General features: G+C 43.2%; 1 pseudogene; it reads right to left on the bottom strand.

Moving 5' to 3' along the window:
- The window catches only part of LOC140198606 (parathyroid hormone 2 receptor-like), a 115,164-nt pseudogene extending 91,453 nt beyond the window's left edge, over positions 1-23,711 (bottom strand).
- Positions 23,712-25,035: the final 1,324 nt, after the last annotated feature.

Below are 25,035 nucleotides of genomic sequence, written 5' to 3'. Positions count from 1 at the left end.
ACAGTTTTGAGCCCTATGCCTCTGAAAGGATGTGGTGTCATTGGAGATAGTCCAGAGGAGGTTCATGAGGATGATTCCGGGAATGAAGGGATTAACATATGAGGAACTTTTGGCAGCTTTGGGCCTGTACTCACTGGAACTTAGAAGAATGAGGGGTGATCTTATTGAAAAGGCTCGATAAGGTGGATGTGGAGAGGATTTTTCCTATGGAGGGGATATCCAGAACTAGAGGGCACAGCCTCAGATCTGAGGGGTGACCTTTTAGAACAGAGTTAAAGAGGATTTTTTTTAAATCAAAAGAGTAGTGAGTCTGTGGAATAGACAGCTGTGGAGGCCAAGACCATGGATATACTTAAACCAAAAATTGACAATTTCCTGATTGATCAGGGCACCAAAGGTTATAGCGAGAAGGCAGGTGCATAGGGTTGAGTGGGATCTGGGATCAGCCATGATGGAACGGCGAAGCAGACTCAATGGGCTGAATGGCCTAATTCTGCTTCTATGCCTTATGGTCTTTCGGTCTAACTGCAGTGCTTTATATCTCACAGTTCAAATGTTCTCTTTTTTTTAAAAAAAACAGCCTCTCTACACAAATGCATACCACAACACATATCCATGCACATTCTGGAGGTATGGCCCCTGCTTTTTGATTTCACCTCAGGGTGAAGCCATAAGTTGGTACAAATGTATGTTATGCAAACTTACTTACACAAAGAACAAAAATTATGATGAACACACCTTTACTATCCTCTTAACCAGCACCAACATCATTCTCTTCACCATACATTATTCCATTGATATATTTCTCTGTCCTGTACAGCTGTGAAAAAATGAGTACAATACACATTTATAGCTGCCATATGTATAAATCGGCTTCAAGAATATTTCTTTGCCATATACTGTATAGTTGTCTCTTACATTTTAACTCTCAAAGTGCAACATCTTATACTTGTTCAGATTAACTTCCATCTGCCCTAACTGTGCTCATATTTCAAAACTGGGCTATATCTTCCTGACTCCTTTGATAACCTACCTCAAAATACACAACTCCATTTTTTTTTTTGGTCACCTGCAAACTTGCAAATCAGACTCCCTATATTTTCATCCAGATCACTTATATTTATCACAAACATTGAAATCCAAGCATTGATCCTTATGCAACACCACTGGTCACAGAACTTCAATTAGAATAACACTCTTCACCACAACCCTTGTCTTCTATGGCGAAGATTATTTTGAATCCAGTTCACCAAGTCTTCATGGATGCCATGTGTCTGAATCTTCTGGATTAGCCTACCACAGAGAGGCTTGTCGAAAGCTTTACTAAACTCCATGTACAAAATCATCCTCATACTCCCACCTCCTTTAAAACTGGACATGGCCTCCACTGCACTAAGCCATGCTGAATTAGTCCATGCTTTTCCAATACAAATAGATCCTATCCTTAAGAATCTTCTCCAATAATTTCCCTGCCATGGATGTAAGGCTCACCAGCCTATAATAAGTCACTTACATCATTGCTTAAATTGAGAAGATTTCCTTGCCTTTCTGTTAAACATGATTCTAAAGCTGGGATCAATTCAGGAGCTGTTGTTCCCTGTGGTAACATTCTGAATTTTCAGCACAGCCGCATTGTTGGTCCCTGTGAGCCAGTCGACAATCAATGAATTTCACATTCAGTTTAAATGCAGTAACCCAGGCAGGAGAAAATAACCAACATTATTGGTCACAGTTACATAGAATTTCAGTGACCACTAGTAGGTAAGGAAATGTATTATATTAAAGAACACAGATACAGTACTGCAAACTTACTAGGTAAAAGTACAAAAGTAACAGTATTCGAGTTTACAGCTAGATCTATTTTTAACATGAAAATGACAGTGGAATTTTTTAAAAATTCTGTAATATACATTGTATGGTTTTGTATTTAAAGCAAAGAAACAAGTTATTCAACCAATGCTGGGCTCCTTTTGCCTTTCTTCAATTCATCTCGTTAACCTTTCCTTCACTTTTGTCCTCTGGATTGTGCCTGCCTGGCATCCACTGTACATAATCCTTGTGTTTCACTTTGACTGAAGATGTTTCCCCTAAGATGCTTCGATCTAATGATCTGCCAGTCCCAACACCACTTTCACTCCATACAACTTCAATGCAGAGGAAGACTAGTTATTTACCAATGCTACAGTTGAACTATCAACATGCCCATAAAATTTTAACCACTCTTGAATGCACCATATCTTAATTCACTAATACCCAGTCCTTATAAAGAAAACTCTCTCTTTTAGTAGTTCTACCTACTCCAGACTTTAAAAGCTAAGACCAAAATTAGTTAACTTTTCAACAAGTTTCTTCTGTTTTCCATTCTCAGTGTGGTCTGTCATTCATTAGGGATCTTAGTCCTGATGACAGAATACTCAAGAAGACTATATAACTCAGAAATTTATGGCAAATTAAGAAACTAAACAATGTAGCAACTTTGTACCTCCTTCAGTTTGATTCAATATTTGACGATCACACTTTATATTTTCTTCAATAACTTGATTGACTTGTTCTGCCTTGGTAATTACATCAGCAGTGTTAACCTGGAAAGAGAAAAGGAAATCCAGTTGAAATTAAAATAAAATTGATAAGAATAAAGTGAGACTGAAAAAGAATGGCACATTGTAAAGTAAAACTTGTATGACACTGGAAGAAATGGTTGTAAGTTTTACCTGAATCCAGAAGATTTACATCTTTGAATTAGTCTTAATTTTGCACGTAATCTCTGCTATATTTCTCTATTACGCCATGCCTTTATGTGTGTAGTTAAAGACATCGAATCACTGAGCAGTACAGCACAGATAAAGACCCTTTGACTGAGTTAGTCCATGCCAACCATGGTGTCCACTTAACTAGTCCCAATTTTCTGTGCTCAACCCACATTTCTGTGGATTGTCCCTGCATGAAATTCTCCCAAGTGATTTGTAAATGATATTGTTGTACCTGCCTCAACCACTTCCTGCAGCAGCTCGCTCCATATACTCACCCCCCTCTGTGTGAAAAATTTGCCCAAGTATCAAGAAACATAGAGGAGGCTTGAGCCAAATGCAGAGCAGCGGAGATGATTTAGCAATGAGTGACCGCTTTAATAATAAACTGCAAAATAACAAGCCTCGAGGGGCCACAAAACAAGAGCAAATGGATACTTAATATTTAATGCAACAAGTTAACTGAAGGCTAGGAGCAACTGGATGAGGATGGCTGGTTCAGAGGGTGAACCAGGACTGTAGATGTGTGCTGGGATCAAATAGGCTGCATGTGATGAGTTGTAAACACATGGGAAGTGATTCCTGTTAGCTAGGTGGAGACAATGAGGTACCTGCTTGTGCAGGCCTGATAGGACCCATCTACTACGGCCAGCATTTGAAGGGCTAGTACTATTCAGATGGGTCTGGTGGAGCTCTTCAAAGAGCAATAGATCCAAGATAAAACTGTGAAACTTGGTTTCAGGAGGGGCAGAACCAGCACCTCAATATTCCGGGGTTATATGGTTTCAGATGTGACAGATTAAATAGGAAAGGTGGTGCTAATAGTCAGGGAAAATGTCATATCAAAGTCCAGTCGGAGTAGACTGGAGAACTCATCTCGTGAGCCGTTATGGGTGGAATTGAGAAATTAGAAAGATAATGAGGCTATATTACAAACCACCCAACAGTTCGAGGGATTTACAGGAACAAATTTGCAGAGAGATCATAGACTGTTGCAAGAAACATACGATTGTTATAGTCGGTGATTTTAACTTCCCACATATTGACTGGGACTCTCATACGGTAAAAGGATTAGATGAGACAGAGTTTGTCAAATGTGTTCAGGAAAGTTTCCTTGATCAGTGTGTGGAAGACCCAATGAGTGAGTGAGCGATACTGGATCTGCTTTTAGGGAATGAGACAGGGCAAGTGACAGAAACTTGCATAGAGGAACATTTTGCAAATAGTGATCAGAATGCTATTAGTTTCAAAGTAAATATGGAAAAGATAGATCTGGTCCAAGGATTGAGATTCTAAATTGGAGGAAGACCAATTTTTATAGTATCTAAAAGGATATGGCAGGAGTGGATTGGGACAGACTGTTTTCTGACAAAAGTGTACTTGGTAAGTCGCAGGCCTTCAAAAGTGAAAACTTGGGAGTACAATGCTTGTATGTGCCTTTCATAATAAAAGGTAACAGATTTAGGGTACCTTGTTTTTCAAGAGATGTTAAGGCCCTGGTTAAAAAAAGTAGGTGCATGGCAGGTATAGGCAGGTAGGAACAAATGAGATACTTATGGAATATAAGAAATGCAAGAGAACATTTATGTTTAAAAATAAATCAGGAGGGCTTAAAGAAGGCATGAGGTTGCTCTAGCAACAAGGCGAAGGAGAAATCTAAGGGCATCAAATCAGTGGAAAGATGTGACATAGGATTGGAAGATGTTGAATCCTAGTGGGTTGAGTTAAGAAACTGCAAGGATAAAAGGACCCTGATGGCAATTATATACAGGCCTCCCAACAGGGAGGTGGACCACAAATTACAACAGGAAATAGAAGAGACGAGTCAAAAAGGCAATGTTATGATAGTCATAGGAGATTTTAACATGCAAGTCGATTAGGAAAATCAGGTTGGTAATGGATCTCAAGACAGAGAGAGAGTTGAATGCCTAAGAGATGGATTTTTAGAGCAATTTGTTGTTGAGCCTTCTAGGAGATCAGCTATACTGGATTGGGTGTTATCTAATGAACTGGAGGTGTCTAAGGAGTTTAAGGCAGAAAAACCCTTAGGAACCAGTGATCACAATATGATTGAGTTCAACTTGAAATTTGATAGGGAGACAGTAAAGTCTGAAGTAGCAGTATTTCAGTGGAGTAAGGGAAAATACAGTGGTATGAGAGAGGAGTTGGCCAAAGTAAATTGGAAGGAGCTGCTGGCAGAGATGTCAGCAGAGCATCAATGGCGTGCATTTCTGGGAAAAAAAATAAGGAAGGTGCAGGGCATGTATATCCCAAAAGTGAAGAAATACTCACATGGCAAAATAGTACAACTGTGGCTAACAAGGGAAGTCCAAGCTAATGTAAAAACAAAAGAGAGGGCATACAACAAAGCAAAAATTAGTGGGAAGATAGGGGATTGGGAAATTTTTAAAAACCTACAGATAGCAACTAAAAGAATCATTAGAAGAGAAGAGATGAAATATGAAAGCAAGCTAGCAAATAATATCAAAGTGGGTAGTAAAAGCTTTTTCAGTATGTAAAAAGTAAAAGAGCTGAGAGTGGATATAGGACGACTAGAAAATGAGGCAGAGAATTAATAACGGGGACAAAGAGATGGCAGATGAACTAAGTGAGTATTTTGCATCAGTCATCACTGTGGAAGACACTAGCAGTGTGCCAGATGTTGTAGTGTGTGAAGGAAGAGAAGTGGGTGCAGTTACTATTACAAGGGAGAAGGTGCTCAACAAGCTAAAAGACCTAGACATACATAAATCACCTGGACCAGATGAATTGCACCTTGAAGGGCTTCTGAAAGAGGTAGCATTGGAGATTGTGGCAGCATTAGAAATGATCTTTCAAAAATTATTGGACTCCGGCATGGTGCCAGAAGACTGGAAAGTAGCAAATGTCATTCCACTCTTTAATGATGGAGGAAGGCAGCAGAAAGGAAATTATAGACCAGTTAGCCTGACCTCAGTGGTTGGGAAGATGTTAGAGTCAATAATTAAGGATGAGGTGATGGAGTACTTGGTGACACAGGACAAGATAGTACAAAGTCAGCATGGTTTTCTTCAGGGAAAAACCTGCTTAACAAACCTGTTGGAATTCTTTGAGGAGATTACAAGTACGATAGATAAAGGGGATGCAGTGGATGTTGTATAATTGGACTTCCAGAATGCCTTTGACAAGGTGCCACACATGAGGCTGCTTACCAAGTTAAGAGCCCATCGTATTACGGGAAAGTTACTAACATGGTTAGAGCATTGGCTGATAGGAAGAAGGCAGCGATTGGGAATAAAAAGATCCTTTTCTGGTTGGCCGCCAGTGACTAGTGGTGTTCAGCAGGGGTCGGTGATGAGACCACTTCTTTTTATGCTGTACATAAATGATTTAGATGATGTAATAGATAGCTTTGTTGCCAAGTTTGCAGATGATACGAAGAATGATGGAGGGGCAGGTAGTGTTGAGGAAACAAGTAGGATGCAGAAGGACTTAAGACAGATTTGGAGAATGGGTAAGAAAGTGGCAAATGAAATATAATGTTGGAAAATGTATGGTCATGCACTTTGGTAGTAGAAATATTTTCTAAACTGGGAGAAAATCCAACAATCTGAGGGACTTGGGAGTCCTTGCACAGAACACCCTAAAGGTTAACTTGCAGGTTGAGTTGGCAAATGCAATGTTAGTATTCATTTTAAAAGGCACTGGTGAGGCCTCACCTTGAGGATTGTGAACAGTTTTGGGCTCCTCATCTTAGAAGGGATGTGCTGGCATTGGAGAGGGTCCATAGGAGGTTCACAAGGATGATTCCAGGAATGACAGGGTTATCATACGAAGAATGTCTGATGGCTCAGGGTTTGTACTTGATGGAATTTAGAAAGATGACGGGGGATCTCCTTGAAACCTTTTGAATGTTGAAAGGACTAGACAGAATAGATGTGGAATAGATGTCCCCCATGGTGGGAGAGTCTAGGACAAGAGGGCACAGCCTCAGGGTAGAGGGGCACTCTTTCAAAACAGAGATGCAGAGAAATTTCTTTAACCAGAGAGTGGTGAATTTGTGGAATTTGTTGCCACTTGCAGCTGTGAAGGCCAGGTCGTTGAATGTATTTAAGGCAGAGATTGATATGTTCTTGATTGGACATGGCATCAAATGTTATGATGTGAAGGCTGGGAAATGGGGTTGAGGAGGAGAAAAAAAAGGATCAGCCATGATTAAATGGCAGAGCAGGCTTGATGGGCGAAATGGCCTAATTCTGCTCCTATGTCTTATGGCCTCATGGATTCTACAGATATGTTAAGAGCAAAAGGATTGCAAGGGACAAAATGGATCCTCTGGAAGATCAGAATGGTAATCCATGCATGGAGCCAAAAGAGATGTTGGAGATCTTAAATGCATCTGTATTGCATCCGTATTTTCTCAGGAGATGGACACAGTCTATTGAAGTGAGGAAAGGACCATTGACTTCATGGACCCTGTACAGACAACAGAGGAGAAGGAGGTATTTGCTGTCTTGAGGCAAGTTAGTGAGGATAAATTCCCACGGCCTAACAAGGTGTTCCCTTGGAACCTGCAGGATGCAAATGCAAAAAACAGCTGGGGCCCAAGCAGAGATATTTAAATCATGCTTAGCGACAGGTGGGGTACCAGAGGATTGGAAGATAGCCAATGTTGTTCCACTATTCAAAAAAGGATCTAAAAACAAACCAGGAAATCATAGGCCAGTGAGTCTAACATCTATACTGGGAAAGTTATTGGAAGGTATTCTGAGGGACCAGATATATGATTATTTGGATAAACATGGATTAATTAAGAATAGTCAACATAGTTTCTTGTGTAGTAGTACATGCGTAAACAATTTTAGAGTTTATTAAGGAATTACCAGGAAAGTTGATGAAAGCAAGGCAGTGGATGTTGTCTACATGGACTATAGAAAGACATTTGACAAGGTCCTACATGGACTATAGAAAGACATTTGACAAGGTCCTACATGGCAGCTTGGTCAAGAAGGTTCAGTTGCTCGGCATTCAAGATGGGGTAGTAATTAGTTTAGACATTGGCTTTGTGGGAGAATTCAGAGAGTGTAGCATATGGTTGACTCTCTGACTGGAGGCCTGTGATTAGTAGAGTGCTGCAGAGATTGGTGCTGGGTCCATTGTTGTTTGTCATCTATGGTCAATGATCTGCATGATAATGTAGATAACTGGTCAGTAAACTTTGTAAATGACGCCAAGATTGGGGGTGTTGTGGAACGAGCTGCCAGCACAAGTGGTACATGCAGGGTCAATTTCAATGTTTAAGAGCGGTTTGGATAGGCGCATGGATGTTAGGGGTATGGAGGGCTATGGTCCCAGTGCAGGCTGATTCAAGTAGGCAGTTTAAATGGTTTGGCCACGGACTTGATGGGCCAAAGAGTATGTTGCTGTACTGTACACTCCCATGACTCAATGACACTCAAGACCTTTCCTCCATGCAGTACCCTTCCCTGTCAACTGGGTACTGCAAACGCCATCCACAATGAATCAACCAGTACATTGCGTACATGACCACCTTCTACCATCCTAGGTTCCAGAGGTGCAGGCTCAGGCGGGTTGACTGGTCCAAGGACAATAGGCCTGTGGGAGGACATGTGGAAGGTAGGTGTGATGCTGAGGGATGGTGGCAGCTGGAGATAAGTGACTGGATTGATGCAAAGGGTGATCTTGAAGGGAAAACATGGACCACTTTCCGTATCTTGGAAGTCACCTCTCCTCCAATGTCGACCTTAACGACGAGATCCAACACCGTCTTAAATGCGCTGGAACAGCTTTTGGACGTCTCCGAACAAGAGTCTTTCATGATCGTGACATCCGAACAGACACCAAAATGTTAGTGTACAAAGCAGTGGTAATCCCAACACACCTGTATGCATCAAAAATCTGGGCAACATACCGACGACATCTGAAGGCACTTGAAAAGTTCCATCAACGCTGTCTTCAAAACATCTTAAATATCAACTGAGGAGATAGAAGAACCAATGTCTGTGCTAAATGAAGCAAAAACAACAAGCATTGAAGCCTACGTCATCAAGAACCAACTAAGATGGAGCGGTCATGCTGTTCGAATGAACGACGAATGTCTACCAAAACAAATCTTCTACTCCCAGCTTAAAGAAGGCAAACGTAAAAGAGGCGGACAACAGAAGAGATTCAAAGACATCTTAAAAGCCAACATGAAGAAATGCAACATCGACATCAACAATTGGGAAACCAATGCCAAGGACCGGAAACTCTGGCAAGCCATCATCCGAGAAAGAACAGCAACTTTCAAAGCCAACAGATGTGCAGAATTAGAATAAAAAGAGAAGAAAATGGAAAGAGAGGCAGCATCAACCAAAGCCCCATCTGCCATTCGGAACTACCTGTCCTTAATGCGGAAGAACTTTCAAAGCCAAGATTGGACTCATAAGCCACTTGAGAGCCCATAAGTACAAACTTTGTAGATCAACAGAACAAAGACCATCATCCTCAACCTCGAGGGATAGCCACGATGATGACGACGATCTTGAAGGGACAGATGAATTGGGGTGAGAGTATGTGGACACCAATGCGCAGGGGCAGATCTTAGGTGGAAGCCCAACACAGTCCCAATGCCAGAGTAGTCTGGTTGGGCACTGCTCATGGTTGATCTGACAGCAGTAGGTGTGGTTGGCAGCTAGGATGGCACTCCGTGCCCTCTTCCAAAATTCAGGAAGTGGCAAACCAGGGCCATGGCGGATGAGACCTCCACCACTGGCTCTTCTGTGGGGAGCAACAGGGATTGGAAACCATGCAGCACTGCAAAGGGTGACATGCCCATGGTAGAGAAGGTGTATAAATTTTGAGACAGCTCAGCTCAGAGCAGATTCTTCTTCTATGTGGAAATGCTAGAGGTGGCAAAGCATTGCAAAAACCTCTCTACCTGCTTATTGGCTCTTTCTGGACTCACCGTTCATCTGCTGATGATAAACTCACTGAGGTGCAGAGGAAGGAGCGGAAGTCTCACCAGAAGCAAAAGATAGATTGCGGGCCCCAGTCTGACACAAAATCCTGAGAGGAAACAGAAAGGCAAGCTAAATGTTGGAGGACCAGACCCACCATCTCGGTGGCTGACAGAGATTTGGGGAGGGCAATGAAATGGGCTGCCTTGGAGAGCTGGTCCACCACTATCATGATCACAATGGCCTCATCGCAGCTAGCTATGAACTGACGTACTGTACGTTATGGTTGCCCACCAGAGCTGTGTCGCAGAAAATCCAGGGTTTGTTGTGTCACTGGATGGCCAGAAAGGGGTGAGGAACAGGCTCAATGGAGTACCTCAGAGCGTACAAGCTCCAGAATGTATGTTCAGTTGTTGTGTGCTGGCTGGAGCAGGCTCGAGCTGTAGGGCCTGGCAGATCAGGTTCTCAAGATCCAAAAGGATCAGGGGAGGATCTGCAAGGGTGGAATGATGGGCTGAAGGACACTTACCATTTCGGCTGGGTCAAACTGTCATGACAGGATGTCCACCTTAGTGTCCTTGGAACCAGGTCAGTATGAGATGGTGAAGTTGAATTGGTTGAAGAAGTGGGCCCAATGAGTCTGACATGGGTAGAGTTGGCATGTCTGCTGAATGGATATGAGGTTCTTGTGCTAAGTCCAAATCAGGGAAGGTTCCATATTCCCCTTCTGCTGTTGTCTCCATCCCTCCAAGGCCCATTTGAACTTGCTTGAGAAAAAAGGCACTAGGGCGTGTCTTCCCACCAGGCCCTCATTTGGAGAGGATGGCTCTGGTAGCAAGCCATGAGATAGGTGATGGGGAGAGTAGTGACAACTTGGTTGTAGTTCCTGATGAAATGGTGGTAGAAGTTGGAGAAGCCCAAAAGCACCGTAGCTATTCGAGGGAGCATGGTCGGGGCCATTCAACAGCAGTACGCACCTTCTGAGTCCATGGCTATGTCTTTGTTTAAAAAAAAATGTAACCCAGGAAGAAAATGACTGGGTTGTTGAATTGGCATTTCTCTAACTTGTAGTACAATTTGTTTTGAGGAGATGTTGAAAGATTGAATGGATATGACAGAAGTGGTCTTGGGGGTCCTTAGAGAAGATGAGGATGCCACTGTGGGAGACAAACACATACTCTGTAGCTTGTCTTGGAGGATCTCATTAACAAAGGCTTGGAAAACGGCTGTATTGCTGGAAAGCTGGAAGGCATCATCAAACATTCATAGTGACTAGTGAGTGTTAGGAACCCCGGCAGTTGCGGTTCAGGCTGTATGCGCTGCATAGATCCAGTTTGGTGAAGCTATGGGCCCCGCAGTGTGTTTCGTACGCACCAATCATCAAGTGGAGATGGTAGCAGTTCTTTACAGTGATTTTGTAGAGTCCATGGTAGTCTATGCAGGGACAAAGACCCCATCCTTCTTTTTGACAAAGAAGCAGTCGGGAACTAGAATGTTCGAATGAAGCCATGCTGTAGCACTTTAGCAATGTAATCGTTTGTGGCTTGGTTCTCAGGAGGGGAGAGAGCCAACAGATAACCTGGGGAGAGATAGTTCACAGGAAACTGATGCACAGTCCTGTGGTCTCTCTCCCCTCCTGTGGTCTGTGAGGCAGCAAGGTGCTGGATTACCCTTTTACTGAAGGTGATGGCTAAGTTGTAGTCCTCTGGGTGTTTGGTGAGGTCAAGGATTTCCTCCGTCTCCACGGATTTACTGCTTGAAGTCAACTGAGGTTGCAGGCAGGTGGTCCAACAGATGGGTCGCTAACTCAGCAGTGAACAGGATGACCAGATGAAGTGAAGGTTGTGAGTGGAGAGCCAGGGGTAACCCAAGGTGAGAGGATTGTTGGGTGAGTCGATAAGGAGGAATTGGATGAACTTGCAGTGCTCTCAGATGCTGATGTGCGCAGGCTGTGTGCACGCTCTGACCATCCCAGACCCCAGGGGACATCAATCAATGGCCATGATGCAGAAGGGGTGAGAGAGAGCCTGTGGAGGGAGTCCCCAGCTGCACACACAGAGTCCAGTCTAGAAAGCTGCCTGCTACGCCAATATCCACAGTGCTTTTAGAGTGTGGAGAACAGGGAGACTGAGTCAGGCTGTGCTGCTGGAATGATGGACTGAGGTCGAGCCTCATGGGTAGAAGACTCCTTGTCTCTACCTGGTGGTGCCGTTTCCCCGGACGCAGTGGGTATTTGATGAGTGGGTGATCAGCGGTTCGGCAGTAAGTGCGCAAGTTGTTTCTCCAACGATGCACACATTCTTGGAAGGTTTAAAGAAAGAAGCTTCCCCTCACGGCATGGGCTCCGAAGACATTGCTGTTGAGAATGAAATGGTTCTGGGAATGGAACTGGGGCTCAGGCTGGTGATCTGGAGGATCATTCCATTAGACACTTGTCAACACGGAGGGCCAGAATGATGAGGCTTTTGAGGTCAGTGGGCATCTCCTAGGTGGACAGTTCACTTTTCAAGTGTGCCGAGAGGCCGAGATGATAATGGGCCAGCAGTATTTCTGCATTCCAGCTGCACCAGAATTCCACCGCGTAATCCAGCACAGGGCATGAGCTTTGATGCAGGCAAAGTATCAGATCCACTGCCTCCCTTCCACCTCCCGAATGGTCAAAAACCTGGTGCACCCCAGCAGTGAATTCCTCACATTTACTGCAAATGGAGGTTTTATTGTCCCAGTTAGTGGCGGTCCAGGGCAGAGCGCACTCAGTCATGAGAGGGATGATGAAGGGAATCTTGGCTTGATCTGTAGAGTACAAGATGCTCTGGGACAGGAATTTGTGCATCGGCTTGGGAACCTATCAAAGCACTTGGGCACTGGAATCCAGGGCTCCAAGGGAGGAGGTTAACTGTCGCAGGGTTGCTGTATCTAGACGGAGAGTTGGAAGAGAGACAATCATTGGTTCACCCATCACGTCGGGAAATGTAGAGGTTGATCGACCCAAACATGGAGCAGCAGAGGTGATGTAGCAGTAAGCCATCATTTTAATAATAAACTGCACAATATCAAGCCGAAAAACAAGGCAGAACAGATATTTAACACGACAAGGCAACAAGTTAAGCGAAGGCTAGGAGAGCCTGATTGCGCCCGGCTGGTTCAATGGGTGAAGCAGTCTGAGAATGTGAGCTCGGTTTAAATAGGCTGCAGGTGATGAGTTGAAAACAAGTGACAGGTGACACCTGTTAGCTAGGCCGAGACTGGGAGGGGTCTGCCGGTGCAGGACTGACGCTGTCCCTTTTAAATCTTACCTCTCTCACCCTAAACCTCCCACCCCTAGTTTTGGACTCCGCTATCCTGGGGAAAGGACTGTTGCCATCCATCTTATCCATGCCCCTCATGATTTTATGAAGCACTGAAGGTCAGCTCTCTTTCTCTGAGGAATAAAGACCTGGCCAGGTCTACCCTCAGGAACATAATACCCCAACTCTTATGCTCACTGCCCTGACTGAAGGTCAGCGTGCTAAACACCTTTCTCACCACACTGTCTGCCGATGGTGCCATTTTAAATGAACCAAGGTACTGTGCAAAAGTCTTAGTGACATGTAAAAAAAATACCGTAAAGCAAAGGTGCTTTTCAAAAATGAAATGTAAAGCTTCCAAAGATCAAAAAAACTACAAAGAGCAGTAAACAGTTAAAAAAAACAAGCTAAATCAAATCAATACTTGGTGTGACTACCCTTTGCCTTTAAAACTGCATCAATTCTCTAAGGTACTGTACACTGTTGTGCAGTTTTATACAAAAATCGGCTTGAAGAACTTGCCACAGTTCTTGTTCAGACTTTAGCTGTTTCACTTGTTGTCTCCATAAGATATAAGACCATAAGACATAGGAGCAGAATTACGCCATCTGGCCCATTGAGTCTGCTCCACCATTCAACCATGGCTGATCCTTTTTTCTATCTCCTCCTCAACCCCATTTTCCAGCTATCTCCACATAACCTTTGATGACATGTCCAATCAAGAACCTATCAATCTCTGCCTTAAATACACCCAACGACCTAGCCTCCACAGATGCATGTGGTAACTAATTCCACAATTTCACCACCCTTTGGCTAAAGAAGTTTCTCTGTATCTCTGTTTTGAAAGGGTGCCATTCTATCCAAAGGCTGTGCCCTCATCCTAGACTCTCCCACCATGGGAAACATCCTTTCCGCATCTACCCTGTCTAAGCCTTTCAACATTCGAAAGGTTTCAATGAGACCCCCCCCCCCATCCTTCTGAATTCCAGCGAGAGCAGACCCAGAGCCATCAAATGTTCCTCGTATGATAACACTTTCATTCCTGGAATCGTCCTTGTGAACCTCCTCCGGACCCTCTCCCAAGCCAGCACATCTTTTCTAAGATGAGGGGCCCAAAACTGTTTACAATACTCTAAGTGAGGCCTCACCAGTGCCTTATAAATTCTCAGCATCACACCCCTGCTCTTGTATTCTAGACCTCTTGAAGTGAATGCTCACATGGCATTTGCCTTCCTCACCACCGACTCAACCTGCAAGTTAACCTTCAGGGTGTTCTGCACAAGGACTCCCCAAGTCCCTCTGCATCTTAGATTCCTGGATTATCTCCCCTTTTAGAAAATAGTCCGCACATTTACTTCTACTACCAAAGTGCATGACCATGCATTTTCCAACATTGTATTTCATTTGCCACTTTCTTACCCATTCTCCTAATCTAAGTCCTTCTGCATCCTATCTGCTTCCTCAACACTACCTGCCCCTCCAACATTCTTCATGTCATCTGCAAACTTGGCAACAAAGCTATCTATTCCATCATCTAAATCATTTATATACAGCATAAAATGAAGTGGTACCAACACCAAACCCTGCAGAACACCACTAATCACTAACAGCCAATCAGACAAGGATCCTTTTATTCCTACTCATTGCCTTCTTCCAATCAGATAATGCTCTAACCATGTTAGTAACTTTCCTGTAATACCACGGGCTCTTAACTTGGTAAGCAGCCTCATGTGTGGCACCTTGTCAAAGGCATTCTGAAAGTCCAAATATACAATATCCACTGCATCCCCTTTATCTATCCTACTTGGGATCTCCTCAAAAAATTTCAACAAGTTCATCAGGCAGGATCTTCCCTGAAGGAAATCATGCTGACTTTGTCCTATCTTATCCTGTGTCACCAAGTACTCCATTATCTCGTCCTTAACAATTGACTCTAACATCTTCCCAACCACTGAGGTCAGGCTAACTGATCTATAATTTCCTTCTGCTGCCTTCCTCCTTTCTTAAAGAGTGGAATGACATTTGCTACTTTCCAGTCCTCTGGCACCATGCCAGAGTCCAATAATTTTTGAAAGATCTAATGCTGCCACAATCTCCAATGCTACCTCTTTCAGAACCCTAGGGTGCAGTTCATCTGGTCTGGGTGACTTACTTACTTCTAGGTCTTTCAGCTTTTTGAGCACCTTCTCCCTTGTAATAGTAACCGCACCCACTTCTCCTCCTTCAAACACTACAATATCAGGCATACTGCTTGTGTCTTCCACAGTGAAGACTGATGCAAAAATACTCATTTAGTTCATCAGCAATCTCCTTGTCTCCCATTATTATTTCTCCTGCCACATTTTCCAGCAGTCCTCTATCCACTCTCATTTGTCTTTTATTTTTAAACACATTTGAAAAAACTTCTATTATCTACTTTGATATTATTTGCTAGCTTGCTTTCATATTTCAGCTTTTCTCTTCTAATAATTTTTTTAAGTTGCTCTCTGAAGGATTTTAAAAACTTCCCAATCCTCTATCTTTGTTGTATGCTCTTTCTTTTGCTTTTATAAAAGCTTTGATTTCCCTTGTCAGCCGCGGTTGTACTATTTTACCATTTCAGTATTTCTTCATTTTTGGAATATGTGTCCTGCATCTGCCTCATTTTTCAACGAAATGCACGCCACTGCTGCTCGGCTGACATCCCTACCAGCAGCTCTTTCCAATTTACTTTGGCCAACTCTTCTCTCATACCACTGTAATTTCCCTTACTCCACTGAAATACTGTTACACCAGACTTTACTTTCTCCCGATCAAATTTCAAGTTGAACACAATCATATTGTGATCACTGGTTCCTAAGGGTTCTTTTACCTTAAGCTCTCTAATCGCCTCCGGTTCATTACGTAACACACAATCCAGTATAGCTGATCTCCTAGTAGGCTCAACGACAAACTGCTGTAAAAATCCATCTCTTAGGCATTCAACTCCCTCTCTGTCTTGAGATCCATTAACAAACCTGATTTTCCCAATCGACCTGCATGTTAAAATCTCCCAAGGCTACCATAACATTGCCCTTTTGACTCGCCTTTTCTATTTCCTGTTGTAACCTGTGGTCCACCTCCTAGCCACTTTTGGGAGGCCTGTATATAACTGCCATCAACGTCCTTTTACCCTTGCAGTTTCTTAGCTCAACCCACGCGGATTCAACATCTTCCGATCCTATGTCACATCTTCCTAACTGATTTGATGCCATTCTTTACCAGTAGAGCCACACCACCCCTCTGCCTACCTTCCTATCCCTCCGATATAACATGTAACTTTGGCCATTTAGCTCTCAACTACAACCATCCTTCAGCCACGATTCAGTGATGTCATACCTGGTAATTCCTAATATTGCAACAATATTATCCACCTTATTTCTTATACTATGTGCATTTAGATACAACACCTTGAATACCATATTTGCTATCCTTTCTGACTCTGCATCCCTAAGATTTGATACTCAGCCTGTTGGCTGCAACTAAGTCCCATCACCTGCCTGCCCTTCCTAACAATCTGACTGTACGCTATCTTTACTTTTTCACCATCCATCCTATCTTGAGTCCCTTCACACCAGTTCTCACGCCCCTGCCAAGTTTGTTTAAACCCTCCCCAACAGCTCTAACAAATCTGCCTGCACGAATATTGGTCCCCCACAGGTTCAGGTGTAACCTGTCACTTCTGAACAGATCATACCTCCCCCAGAAGAGATCCCAATTATCCAAGAACCTGAAACCCTGCCCCCTGCACCAGCTTCTCAGGCACACATTTATCCGCCAAATCATCCTGTTTCTACCCCCACCGGCATGTGGCACAGGCAGCAATCCAGAAATCACTACCCGGGAAGTCCTGCTTGTCAGCTTTCTACCTAGCTCTCTAAATTCTCTGTTCTCAACCTCTTCACTTTTCCATCCTATGTCATTGGTACCAATATGTACCAAGACATCTGGCTGCCCCACCCCCCGCCACCTCTCCAAAATGTTATGGACGTGATCTGAGACATCCCTGACCCTGGCACCTAGGAGGCAACATACCATCCGGGTGTCCTGTTCACGTCCACAGAATCTCCTGTCTGTTCCCCTCACTGTTGAATCCCCTATCACTACTGCTCCCTTCTTCTCTCCCTTTCCCTTCTGCACCACTCAGTGCACGTAACCCGGTCACCGTGGCATTCTCCTGGGAGATCATTCCCCTCAAAGGTATCCAAAGCAGTATACTTATTTTTGAGGGGAATGGCCACAGGGGTGCTCTGCTCTAACTGACTATTTGCATTTCTCCTGACGGTCACCCAGCTGCTCACCTCCTGCAACTTTGGAGTGACTACATCCCTGCAACTTTGATCAATTATCTCCTCACTCTCCTGTACAAGCTGAAGGTCATCCAGTTGCTGCTCCAGATCCCTAACACGGTCTTCAAGGAGCTGCAGCCGGATGCACTTCACGCAGATGTAGTTCCCCGGGAGATTCTGGGTCCTCCAGTTGTCCAACATCCGGCATGAAGAGCACACCACAGCCATTTAAATTTTACAGTAAGAGGGGGGAAAAGCCAAAAAGGAGACCTTAACAGACGCTTTACACAGAGCCAACGCCTCTTCCAAGCCGAAGCCTCCTTTGAGCCAAAGCCTGTCACTTCTACTCTCGCCACTGGCCTATTCCCGACAACGGCCACTCCGCTTATCCCTTCTTTATTTAGTTCATAGAGCTCTGTTGATGCCGCTGATAGGCCACATACAATGGACAAACGCTCTCGAAGCTCCCTTTTTAAATAACTGCAGCCAACCTGCAAGAAATCCCTCTTGGTAGAGCTCTGTTGATGCCACTGATAGGCCACATACAATTACCTCCCCAGGTAATTCCAGACCACCTCAATGATGTACAGTCGACGTTTTGGGCTGAGACCCTTCATCAGGACTAACTGAAGGAAGATCTAGTAAGAGATATGAAAGTGGGAGGGGGAGGGGGAGATCCAAAATGATAGGAGAAGACAGGAGGAGGAGGGATGGAGCCAAGAGCTGGCCTGTCTTCTCCTATCATTTTGGATCTCCCCCTCACCCTCCCACTTTCATATCTCTTACTAGATCTTCCTTCAGTTAGTCCTGACAAAGGGTCTCGACCCGAAATGTCGACTGTACCTCTTCCTAGAGATGCTGCCTGGCCTGCTGCGTTCACCAGCAACTTTGTTGTGTGTTGCTTGAATTTCCAGCATCTGCAGAATTCCTCGTGTCCACCTCAATGATGTTGAGATCAGGGCTCTGTGGAGGCCATACCATCTGAAACCATATAAAAAACCTGGGCGACTGAGACTTTTGCGCAGTACTATATGCACCTGTACTCCATTCACTCTGTTCCATTACACTCCCTAGTGCCCTATCATTTATAGTATACAACAGTGGTTTGACTTACCAAAATGCATCACTTCAAACTTAACTGTATTGAAATCCATTTGCTACTTCAAGATCTCCCAGGATCCCATGGGATTTAGCCTTCCAGACCTCTCTTCTATGGACTGTCTATACTCCTCACTGCCTCAGTAAAATAACCAGCATAATTAGTGACCCCACCCACCCTATACATTCTCTCTTCTCCCCCTTCAATCAGGCAGGATATACAAAAGCTTGAAAGCACATACAACTAGGCTCAAGGACTGCTTCTATCCCACTGTTATCAGACTCTTGAATAAACCTCTTATACAACAAGATAGATTCTTGACGTCACAGTCATCCTCAATATGATCTTGCACTTATTCTTTACCTGTATTGTACATCCTCTTTAGCCTTTACAGTTTATTCTGCATTTTTTATTGTTTTACCGTATTCTACCACAATGCACTATGGACCTGTATGAACAGCGTGCAAGACAATTTTTTCATATTTGTACATATGATAATAAAATAATTTGTCCTACCATGTGGAACCTTGTCAAAAATCTTGCTAAGTCCAAATAGATAACTTGCACTACCTCATCCTAATCAACAGTACCTTTTTGGTCAGCCTTTCAAAAAACCCAGAAGGCTCATCATGTGTTATTTTCTATGCCAAAAGCCTTGCTGACTCTTCCTCATCAGACTCCGTCTATCTAAATGCTGGTAGATCCTGTGCCCAGGAATTCCCTCCAGTAGCTTCCTCACGACTGATGTCAGGCCGACGAGCCTGTTGTTCCTTGGCTTGCCCTTGCTTCCCTTCTTAAACAATGGAACAAAATTTGCCACTTTCCAATTCTTGGAAACTTCACCAGTTCACAGCAATGAAGCACGTAGAGTGTCTATAAAAAGTATTCACCTCCCCCTCCAGATGTTTTCATGTTTTATTGTTTAGCATTGAATCACAATGGATTTAATTGGCTTTTTTGACACTGATCAACAGAAAAAGACTTTCATCTCAAAGTGAAAACAGATCTCTACAAAATGATCTAAACTAATTACAAATATAAAACACAAAATAATTGATTGCATAAATATTCACCTACTTCAAGTCAGTATTTAGTAGATGCACCTCTGGTGGTAATTACAACCTTGAGTCTGTGTGGATAGGTCTCTATCAGCTTTCCACATCTGGACACGACACTTTTCTCCCTCATTCTTCTTTGCAAAACTGCCCAAGCTCTGTCAGATTTCATGGGGATTGTTTTCAATTCCAGCCACAATTCTCAATTGGATTGAGTTCTGGACTCTGATTTGGCCACTCCAGGGCATTAACTTTGTTGTTTCAAGCCTTTCCTGTGTAGCGTTGGCTTTATGCTTGGCGTCATTGCCTTGCTGGAAAACAAATCTCCCAAGTCACAGATCTCTTACAGAAGACATCAGGTTTTCCTTCATGATTTCTTGTATTTTGCTGCATTCATTTTACCTTCTACATTCATAAGCCTTCAAACACACAGCATGATGCAGCCACTACCAAGCTTCATGGTGGGGATGGTGTGTTTTTGATGATGTGCTGTGTTTGGCTTACACCAAATATAACATTTAGTCCGATGGCCAAAAAGCTCAGTTTTGGTTTCATCAGACAATAGAACCTACTTCCAGCTGACTTCAGGGTCTCCCACTTGCCTTCTGGCAAACAAGCCGAGATTTCCTGGGAGTTTTTTTTCAACAGTGGGTGTCTCTTTACCACTCTCCTATAAAGCTACGACTGGTGAAGCACCCAAGCAACAGTTGTTGTATGTGCAATCTCCCCCATTTCAGCCACTGAAGCTGATAACTCCTCCAGAGATGTCATAAGCCTCTTGGTGGCCCCCCTCACTAGTCCCTTTCTTGCACGGTCATTCAGTTTTTGAGAACGGTCTGCTCTAGGCAGATTTACAGCTGTGCCATTTTTTTTCCATTTCTTAATGTTTGACTGAACTGTACTCCAAGGAACATTCAGCGACTTGGAAAGTTTCTTGTATCCATCTTCTGAATAGTGCTTTTCTGTAACCTTTCCATGGAGTTGCTTAGAGTGCTCTTTTGTCTTCATGGTATTGTTTTTGCCAGCAGTTGGACCTTCCAGATACAGGTGTATTTTTACTACAATCAATTGAAACACCTTGACTGCACACAGGTCTCCAAAAACAGATCTCCTTTTAACTTATTATGTGATTTCTAAAACCATTTGGCTGCACCAGTCATGATTTGGTGTGTCATGTTAAAAGGGAGAGAATACATATGCAATCAGTTATTTTGTGTTTTCTATTTGTAATTAATTTAGATCACTTTGTACAGATCCGTTTTCACTTGGACACGTAAGAGTTTTTTTCTGTTGATCAGTGTCAGAAAAGCTAAATTAAATCCATGTTGTAAAACAATAAAACATAAAAACCTCCAACGGTGGGGGGGGGGGGAATACTTTTCTTAGACACTGTAAATCCACAGAGGCCTCCACAGTTTCTTCTCTAGCCTCCCAAAATGTCTGAGGATGCACTTTCTCAGGCCCTGGGGATTTATCCACGTTAGGGTGCACTATTTAAACTGCACTTCCTCTCACCCTGTCACTTGTAATGACACCATTCTTTTTTCTTAATTTATCTATCTCCTCTACATCTGTTCTGGAGATGTGACCTTCCACTCCAAGATACCCGAGATGTCCTCTTTTTTTTAAGAAACATGACCTCCCACCCTTCCCCATCACTTCTGGTTGATAGAACGTTCACCCATATCTCCTCCATTTCCAAACTTTCTCATCCCTCCTCCTCTCCAACAGAACAGGAATAGAGTTCCCTTGACCCTTGCCTTTCACCCCAGCAGCTTCACTATCCAGCACATCATCCTTTGCCATTTTCCTATTAGTTGCAACAGACCCCACCGCCAGCCTCATCCCCTCCCCACCCCTTTCTGGTCTCTGCAAAGTCTACTTTCTTCATGACTCTCTGATTCACTCCTTCTGCCCCATCCATCCCTTTTCCTTCCCTGACATTTTAATTTCCCCTCTCCATTCTGACACCCACCTCAGCCAAATGCAAACTAATGGAACGGCATCTCCTATTTTTTGGTAGTCTACAGCCTGACAACATTCACATTCAGTTCTGCAATTTCAGGTGGTGTCCCCTCCCTCTGTACTCTTTCTCTCCCTTCTCATCTACCCAGTTCCTCTTAATCATAGCCAACATCCGCCCCCCCTTCCCCTGAAGACCTGATTAGCCTGCTTATTTCCCTTCCTCTGCCTGCTCTGTCATCACACCCCCACGCACACCTCACGTTTTGCCATCTGCTCACACCACCTCTCTTGCTTACACATTCCAGCTTCCTTTCTTATTAGATTGCATTATCATCAGCCCCTTGCTGCCTCCATCTATCAGCTCCCAGCCTCTGTAACTGTCTCTGCCCTTCACTCAACCATCTGCATACCCCCCCACTTAGATCCCTCCATCTTGTCAGTTGTTGTCCACTCCTCCCCTTTACTCTTTCAGTTTAGCTGAAGTTTCAGACCCAAAAGGTCCACTGTTCACTTCCCTCCACAGATGCTGCTGATACAAAAGAGTTGTTTAACTTTTCTGCCTTTTTTATTCCCTATTATAAATTTGTTATTCTAAAACCTGAAAACACATGTCACCCAGCTCAAATTCAGCTTCTATTCCACCATTATAAAACAGCTGAATGGTTCCCTAGTTCAGTAAGATGGACCCTCGGCTTCACTACCTCATTGTAACATTGAACCTTGTCATCTGCTTGCACCACACTTTCTCTGTAATTGTAACAATTCATTGTGCATGCTACGATTGGTTTCCTTTGTACAACCTCAATGCTCTGATGTGATGAAATAATCATAAGACCATAAGAAAAAGGAGCAGAATTAGGCCATTTGGCCCATCGAGTCTGCTCTGCCATTCCAGCATGTCTCATTTATTATCCTTTTTAACCTCATTCTCCTGTCTTCTCATGTAATCTTTGACACCCTTACTAATGAAGAATCTATCAATCACTGCTTTAAATATACCCAATGACTTGGCTTCCACAGCTGCCCGTGGGAATGAATTCCACAGATTCATCATCTTCTTTGTAAAGAAATTCCTCCCTATCTACGTTCTAAAGAGACATTCTTGTTTTGTGAGCCTGTGCCCTCTGGTCCTAGACTTCCCCCCCATTGGAAACATCCTTTCCATGCCAATTCTACCTAATTTTCTGATATCCAATCCTTTTCAATAAGATCCTCCTTCAAATTTCTAAACTCCAGAGCAGTCAAGTGCTCCTTGTATGTTAACCCTTTCACTCCTGGAATCATTCTCATGAACCTCATCTGTATCCTCTCCAATGCCAGGTCTTTCTTAGATAAGAGACCCAAAACTACTCACAATACTCCAAGTACAGTCACAGCAGTATTACATCCATTTTTTTCTTTATTTATTCAACTCCTCCTAAAATGAAAGCTAACATTGCCTTTGTCTTCCTTACCACCAACTTAACCTGCAAGTTAACCTTTACGGAATCCTGCACTAGGATTCCCAAATCGCTTTGCACCTCTAATTTCTGAATTTTCTCCCTGTTTAGAAAATAGCCTATGACTTTATTCCTGCTTCCAAAATGCATGACCACACACTGTCCTGTACTGTAATCCATCTGCTATTAATTGTATGGAAATGTAGGCACTATACATTGGTAGATGTGACACAAAAAAAACATTTTACCAACTAACTTCTTTGGTGTTTAACTAAAAGGGACCCACGTTTACTCTAGCTAGCTTTATTCCCTTTTTACATTTGCTGGAGGCACTTCTTTTCCTTTGGTATAAATCTTCTTTTGTTGTTGAATTTGATGTACAGATTTTTGTGGCCATGATCTGAACCATGATATTTCAAGCAATTTAAGTATTAACAAAAAAACATTCTTCCCGATCTGGTAATAACTGTAGATTTCATAGAAATTCCAGTTATTGCAATTTATACAATTATTGCTAACAAAGACACTTATCCGCAAAGAAAACGAAACAATTACTTCTAAAAACTCTTGATTATACTATATATCAAATCAAAGGCCTGTGTAGCAGACATAAATAAAATATATCTTCGGAAATACACTTAACATTAGACATGTTAAGTAACTGAATCGGGAATAATTTGCCCATTGTCTGGTGCAATTTTAGTTGTTGACATCTAAGCTAACACTACGGAATATGTACGAGCTGAGATGCTTCAGCAATGGTCCAGGCTGATTTCGTCCCAGATTTATTTGCTTTCAAGAGGCTTACCTGTGGAGTCAAGGCAAAGCAGCAGTACAACAGCGAGAGCACACCGAGACCGGACGGTTCCTCCATCCTGCAACGACCAGGCTTGGCTTTTGGAGTCCCGCTAGTCCAATCGCTGTCCAGCGCAGAGATCTTCACACTTCTCGACTTTTTTTTTCTCAGCACGTCGAAAAACTGGGGAGCAAGTTGATTACCAGGAGGCTCGTGGACTGAGAGATATCAGATTCTAATAGATTTTGATTTTAAACTGTTGACCTTCATGAACTCGAGAGCACTGGTGGAGTTCAATCTGCCTCCGAACCATTATGCCCACAGTCTGGGATTCACCCTCCCTCTGTACACGACTGAATAATTTATCACAAAAGCAGTCCCCCTCGTGAAATAAAATAATTTCTTCCTTCATGAACTTAACTCCTTGCAATTGCAAAGAAGAAGGGCTGAGTAGTTAATCTCTGTTAATAGCGTGAAGTCTGCATCAGTAGGGAAAATCGTAATTAAGGACTTCGTTTAAAGCCCGTTGTCTTCTACGTGGGGAAATATAAATTGCCAGGACGTGTTCTCTTAAACACTCATTACGTACTATTCAGAGCGGTGAAGAAAGAGTAGGAAGTTCGGGATTTATAACATAGTTACCACTGCGCCATCTCCTGCAGAAGGCACGGCGTTACCCCGAGTACAAATGTAATAATGCACTGAGTTCATCTCGTAAATCTTACAGTTCTTCATTGAAACACTACAGTCAAATAAAATGGACCAGTTGTCTTCTGTCAAAAAAGTAGTCTGAATTTAAATTTTTTTGCACACATTGGCAAGCTTAGTAAGAAGGGGAAATTTAGCAAATCATAGTTCTTTTCTTGCCGTCAATGTTTTCTTTCGCCCAGGTGCCGGTTCAGTTTCAGGAATTCGGCAGCGCTCGACCCTCTGACCGGGCTCGGCTGCTGGACTCGCTGTGGGGCTGAAACCCCGTTCCAGTGAGCGCTGCCGCTCAGACCGCCTTCCCCGCGCTCTCGGCGAGGGCATTGATCTGAACGAACGATTTGCGGTTGTTTCCCGGTTTCAATTATGTAGGTGTTTTATTTCACTTTGTTTTGCAAATTGTTAATATTTATATCTAGAGTTATTCACAAATATGTAATAACGCTTGCCAGTTTTGACAAACAAAAAGAAGCTTTCCTGTGTGGCTTACGAGAGGGCACGTGCTGGCTTACCCGCGTCATTCCAAAACAGGGCACAAGGAAGATAACAGAGTAAAATTCAGATATTATTACCCTGAATGCAATTTGATAAGCTTGAAAGTTGAATAAAAAAATTCTAACACACTAGTAACTTTTCTATTCAATTCATTTCTTTTCATTTCTATTTAATGCAGCAAAGCTTGGACCCAACCAGGTTG

The sequence above is a fragment of the Mobula birostris genome, chromosome 6 (assembly GCF_030028105.1).
Source record: "Mobula birostris isolate sMobBir1 chromosome 6, sMobBir1.hap1, whole genome shotgun sequence".
Lineage (NCBI taxonomy): Eukaryota > Metazoa > Chordata > Chondrichthyes > Myliobatiformes > Myliobatidae > Mobula > Mobula birostris.
The sequence above is the reverse complement of the archived record's forward strand: the minus strand, read 5'-3'. Positions and strand labels throughout refer to the sequence as shown.